This window comes from Sorex fumeus, unplaced genomic scaffold, assembly GCF_029834395.1.
Source record: "Sorex fumeus unplaced genomic scaffold, SorFum_2.1 ptg000111l, whole genome shotgun sequence".
In the NCBI taxonomy this organism is placed as follows: Eukaryota; Metazoa; Chordata; class Mammalia; order Eulipotyphla; family Soricidae; genus Sorex; species Sorex fumeus.
In genome coordinates this window covers 6608984-6615405 of record NW_026606168.1, presented here as the reverse complement: position 1 = coordinate 6615405, position 6422 = coordinate 6608984, and the positions used below count along the sequence as shown (strand labels likewise).

The window sequence follows — 6422 nt, the reverse complement described above, 5'->3', positions numbered from 1 at the left end:
TGATTCCTCTTTGGGAAACCCGAATAGCATTCTCATCCTGTTTTTGTAGGGCCCAGGTCTCTGAGGCATATGTTAATGCAGGAAGAAGAGTGGAATAGAAGAGATGTGCTTAGAACCAGAGGTTCTTCGTTCTCTTAGGTATTTCTTTGATGCTCTTGAAGGCATTCCAAGCCAGGCTCGAAGATATTTCTGTTGCTGTGGTGCCTTCCAGGACTTGCTTCTGTGTCTCTGGGCCAGGGCTGCTGGTGCACTAAGATCCACATTACAAAATTTTTAGCAGATTATATTTTGGTGAGGTCCATCCTGAGACAGTGGACTCAGGCTTGGGCTATGGCAGCAATTTTGGATTGTGGAAGCAAGTGACTGCCAGGGACTCTGCTTGAGTGGGTACTGGCCAACCCGGCCCCTCCAATTTACTTCATTCTGTTTTGCCATGTATGGGTCCAAGCTTAACTTTGGCTTTTGATCTCTTTTGAGATTTATTTAGGGATCTCTGAGGCAAAGCCGATAGTAGAGTTTACAGGGTGGCACTAGAGTTGGTTCATGGGGGTGACTGCCAGTGCTTCCATATGTATTAGGAATTGGGGAAGGTAGCCTATCCCAACTCTGAGTGGGCTTGTATAGCTAAGCCAGAGGTGGTTTGTGGGTGTGGCTCCCACATACCTAACTTTTGGCTGTTTAATTTTTTGGTAAACTTGGTCCCAAGTTGTTGGGGTCTGGCCAAAGGCACAGTGGCAATTTTGGGGTATCAGGAAGCCTGATGGCAATATCATGCTACTCACACCGCATGTACAGGTTGACCTGTTGGTGGCACCATACCCCCAATTTTGACAAACTCTTGAGGATACCAGGAATATTGTCTATAAAAGGTAAAGGTAAAGGCCCTCCCGTTGATCGTCGATTTGCTCGAGCGGGCCCAGTAACGTCTCCATTGGAGACTTTGTTGTTACTGTGTCTGGCATATCGAATACTCTCAGTAGCTTGCCGGGCTCTCCGAGAGGGGCGGAGGGAATCGAACTCGCGTCGGCCATGTTGGCTGCTTGTAAGGCAAACGCCCTACCCGCTGTGCTATCACTCCGGGTCTAAGGTAAAGGCCCTCCCGTTGATCATCGATTTGCTCGAGCGGGCCCAGTAACGTCTCCATTGGAGACTTTGTTGTTACTGTGTCTGGCATATCGAATACTCTCGGTAGCTTGCCGGGCTCTCCGAGAGGGGCGGAGGAATCGAACTCGGGTCGGCCATGTTGGCCGCTTGTAAGGCGAACGCCCTACCCGCTGTGCTATCGCTCCAGCTCGAGCAATTGTCTATAGCAATCAAAATATAAATGAGTCTTCTAGAGGCAGTTCTTAAAGATCTCTTGTAAGTGGTGAAGAGTCTCAGGGTGGAAGAGCAGCAATTTTGTGACCACTGGCATGGCAATTAACAATAGTGTAACTAACAACCACATCAAAAGATTTGTTTTAAAATAAAATTTTTAAAAAAGATTTTGTTGCAGTAAATGTTCATCAGTAAAATCTATGTATTTTAACTTCATTGAAATTACTCATTTTGAGTATACAATTAGTGGGTGAACAATCCAACACTTGGTGAATTCTGCTTCACAATGATAGGAAGAGTCTCCTGCCCCTGCGACAGGTTGTCCTCGCCGAGGCCCCTTGGAGGGGAGAGGGTTGAGTTTCCCTCCCGACCCCGACCAGGGCTCCGGCAGCCAAAGACCTCCAGAAACAGCCACAACCATGCTGAGACCACTCTCCACACACATGAAGGTACCGGCAGAGGAACAAAGGCATGCGAGTCCCGGGGTTGAGATCTCCAAGCTTGCTGGGATCGGGGCTGAGCATCCTCCACCCAGATCCTCCAAATTCCCATAGGCAGGGGTCACACCCACCAACTGGCTCCTTGGTGCTGTGTAATTCCATTAACAGCCAAGACTCAGAGACTATAAAACCCAGCTCCTGGAAGCATCCTATTATCTCATTCTTACTTTGGACAAACTGGCAGGCTACTGAATGTAACCTGCCCACACGGCAGAGTCTGGCAAACTCCCTGTGGTGTACCCAATATGGCAAATACCAGTAACAATGATGGGTCTCATTATCCTAACCCTGAAAGAGCCTTGAATATGGCACTTTTAAAAGATTCTCAAGGCTAGGAAGAAGGAGAGGTTACTGGGGCCTGCTTGAGGCAATCGACGAACAACAGGATGGTCGTGATCGTGAGTATGCAATTAAATAGTCTTGAATACAATGACTGAGTTGCATAAACATCACTGCAATTTATTTTTAGGACATTTTTATTACCTTAAGATGAAATTCTGTTCTCAGAAGCTATCAACCTCAAGTCCCAAACCTTGTAGCTCTCCTAATTCAGGGGAACCCTTACTATACCTTCTGTCTCTATAGACTTACTCTGACTTTGTGTAGAATGGAGTCATAAACTATATGGTCTTTTGTGTACAGATCATTTTTGCAGGTATTTGAGATTCATCCATGTTATAACATGTGCCAACACTTCATGGCTGAATAGTATTCCATTGTAGTAATATTTCCAATTTGTTATTAATTAATGTTTAGAGTGCCTCATTATGTTGCTGTGAATTATTACTTACAACATTTTTTTGCATGAACATATGCTTTCATTTCTCTTTTGTATCTGTCTAGATGCAAAATTGCTGGGCCATATGGAAAACCCATGTTTAACAATTTTGAGGAACTGCCAAACTATTTTAGAAAGCAGCTGCATCACTTTACATTCTTATCAGCAATGTAAGAAGGTTCCAATTTCTCTACATTCTCTTCAGCCCTTATTATTGTGTTTGTCTTTTTTTGAGTATAGTCATCCTAGTGAGTGTGAAATAATATTCCATTGTGGCTTTGATTGGCATTTCTCCAATGACTAATGATGTTACACATTTTTTATGGGCTTAGCAGTCATTTGAGTAATTTTCTTTGACAAATGTTTATGCAGAGACTTTTTAGGCTTTCAATTTTGGTTATTCAAACTGCAACAGAGAGAAACTCAAAATATTTTTAAATGAACAATTTTATAAAAATGAGAAAGAAGATAGCAAAGTGCTATGGTTGCAATGAGCCTAGGTTCTGGAACCTACTAACTCTGCATCATGATGTCCTTGAGAGCCAGCTTCTTCATTTATAGAATGGGATTAATATCTACCAGGGCCCGGCAAGCTACCGGGAGTATCTCATCCACACGGCAAAGCCTGGCAAGCTAACCGTGACGTATTCAATATGCCAAACACAATAACAAGTGTCACTGTGAAGACATTACTGCGCTCTCTCAAGCAAATCAATGAACAACGGGAGGACAGTGACAGTGAATATCTACCATGAGGATTAATTAAAATACTGTACTTAAAGGACTTGGCGCAGCACCAGGTATATGGTAAGTGCTCAACAAACAGAAACTATTATGAGCCTCTCATACACTTCGCTACACACACACACACACACACACACACACACACACACACACACACACACATCGTCCAAGCACAGAATCCCAAATGTTCTCATCTTTTTATTTACTAGCGCTTTTGGTCTCTCCCAGTAGATTGCAAATTTCTTATGGTTAGGGGTGTGTAATCTCTCCTTGCCCACATTTGGTGAATTCGGGCCACTCCCCCACTCAGGGCAGCCCATGCCATGGGCAGACAAAGGAGGAAGCCAGGTCCTTACTGAAGGATGATAAGTTGCCGTTTATTCCATTCTCCCCACATGCGTGTTCCAATGTCACTAAGCTCCCCATTCTAGTCTCACACTGTCCCTCATTCCCGGGTATCCTCCTGTCTTCTCCTGCTCATCTTTCTGTGCTCCCTCTCAGCGCTGCGTCTCTCACCTTTCTAAGCTGCTGCTTCAGATACCACACCCTGTAGGTAGCACAATCAACATATGAAAGCCCTTCCTCCACTCAGGGCTGGAGCAATAGCATAGCAGTAGGGCGTTTGCCTTGCACACAGCCAACATGGCCGACCCGAGTTCGATTCCTCCGCCCCTCTAGGAGAGCCCGGCAAGCTACCAAGAGTATCTTGCCCGCACGGCAGAGCCTGGCAAGCCACCCGTGATGTATTCGATATGCCAAATACAGTAACAACAAAGTCTCCAATGGAGACGTTACTGGGCCCGCTCGAACAAATCGATGATCAACGGGAGGGCCTTTACCTTTACCTTTACCTTCCTCCACTCAAGGGCAAAATACCACCTAGAGATGCTCCTCCTCTCCTTAGTCCAATAACTTAATTAACATCTTAATTCTACTTCTTAATATTAGTTATTTTGTATGGACACAGTAAGAGATACATTGAGCTTGTAGTGTGGCTCTCCTGGGGACATCTCACTAAGACTCAGACTACAGTGCTCAGGCTGGATTAATTATTCTTAACCCTAGCAGGGTCCAGATGTAGTTATTACTTTTCGGATCATGACAGAATTTACCTATGATCATGCTCTTAATTGACAGTTAAGCATTATGGCACTTTGGCCAGGCACATTTCGATGCCAGGGTAGTTCACAGCTTGGATCCATCAAGTCCCTTGTCAGGACCCTGCTTTTGGGGATCTAGGAAGTAAGGGCAACTGACTTAGTCAGGAAAACAGATGTCCAGGGCTGAATATCATTCAGAGTCAACTCCCAAGTTACAAAAGGATAGCATCGACTGTCTTCCTGTGTCTATACTGAAAGAATATTGCTCTGAATTAACTTTGGATGGGACTTATGAAGAAGCGAAAAACAATATTCACAAGTCAACAGAGAACAATGAAAGAAGTTACAAGTAAACACAGAGGAATGGGAACATTGTGATGGGAATAACCCAATAAACTTAAACTCCTTGTGGCAAGGCAGAAGGGACAAATCAATGTTATCTTACGTTAGGGGCAATGTTCTTATATGTCTCAAAAATTCCATGGTACTTGCGTCATCTAGGAGGGATCATGAAAATAAATTGGGGGACACTTCATGCTGCTAGCTGCACATGAATATGTTTTTAAAGAATAGGTAAATTTTGGGATAAGAGTGATAGCTCAAGGGTCAGGAGACCATATGAAGGCCCTGAGTTCAATCTCTCGCACTTCATGATACCCCCCAGCAGTTCCCCAGTGGACCCTGGTGGTTCCCATCTCCTCTGCACTCAAGCATTGAACTATTTACTCCGTATCCCTGGGCTGATTATTTTAGGGCCTCCTGAGCTCTTTCTGGGACCCCCCTACCCATCACCCCCTAAAAAAGGGCAGGTATGCTTTAAGCATGCACGTGGGAAGGATAATACTTTGAGTAGAGAGAATAAAGTGATCCATGGCAGAAATAAGAAAGTAGAGGAGTCTCTGGCAAGCAACATTGAGTTCTGTTTGAAATAACTTTAGGAACACTTTTAGGAGCCTGACTAGACTATCCTGAAAGAGAGAGGTAGGGCCCAGCCCAGCTGGACTTGAACTCCCATGCTGGAGCCACAGTTCTGTTTTGGCTCTGGAGGCCTGTGGCATGGTGCAGCTCCTTATGTAGGTGTGTGGGCCACAAGGGCAGGAGGGCTGGGCAAGGCCAGAGCTCCAGGAGTTTGTCCTACCTGTGGGTGAGATATACTTAGGAACCAGATGTGAGTTGTTCGCAGGAGATCACCTTAAAGATAGGCTTTAAAGAAAGGTCTTTAAATATGTCTTTTTAAAAAGCTCTTTACAGGTGGTTTTGAAGGACTGACTTACTGGGGAATCAGGAATGAAAGAAAGTGACACCTTTGGACCTGAGGCCACTTGGTTTTTAGAAGTCTGAGAAGCTGCTTCCTTTCTGGGGTTTTCAAGACGGGGTCATTTTACCCAGTACCTCCCTCCCCATGACTAAAGGCAAAGATAACGCTTGTCTTTGTTAGTTATCAAACAATGACCCTAGCTGTAGGAAAGAGAATGCTAAGGGAGGAGAACAGGAGGGTCAGGAATGAAGATGCAGTCTGCCTTTGAGCAAGGCTTTTGGACGTTTTGGTGGTTTGTAGAGGAGGCAACTACATACAATAAAACCAAGAGTCAATACTGTTGTGCACGTGACCCAAATGATAAGAAAAATATTTTTTTCCAAAAGAGATAGTTTGCTGTGCTCGCTTCGGCAGCACATATACTAAAATTGGAACGATACAGAGATTAGCATGGCCCCTGCGCAAGGAGGACACGCAAATTCGTGAAGCGTTCCATATTTTTTTTTTCAAATTTGCTACCAGTGTACGCAGTAATTAGACAAAGAAACATTCAGTAGAACATTGTATTGCCTAGTAAACAACATTGCTTGAGTGCTGGTGGTTCTATTCCTTTGACACTACACAGTTTTCTAATATGTGTTAATGCTACTATATGACAAAATGCCCTGATTCCTAGTGCCAAAGCTTCAAGTTAATGTATATACCTGAAAACCCATGCATTTGTG

At 44.4% G+C, this 6422-nt stretch overlaps 1 non-coding gene across 1 annotated transcript; it reads left to right on the top strand.

Annotated features, from left to right (window-relative positions):
* Positions 1 to 6095: 6095 nt before the first annotated feature.
* On the top strand, positions 6096 to 6199 carry LOC130043124 (U6 spliceosomal RNA). The gene has a single exon (XR_008795319.1). It is a non-coding gene; the product is annotated as a U6 spliceosomal RNA (small nuclear RNA).
* Positions 6200 to 6422: the final 223 nt, after the last annotated feature.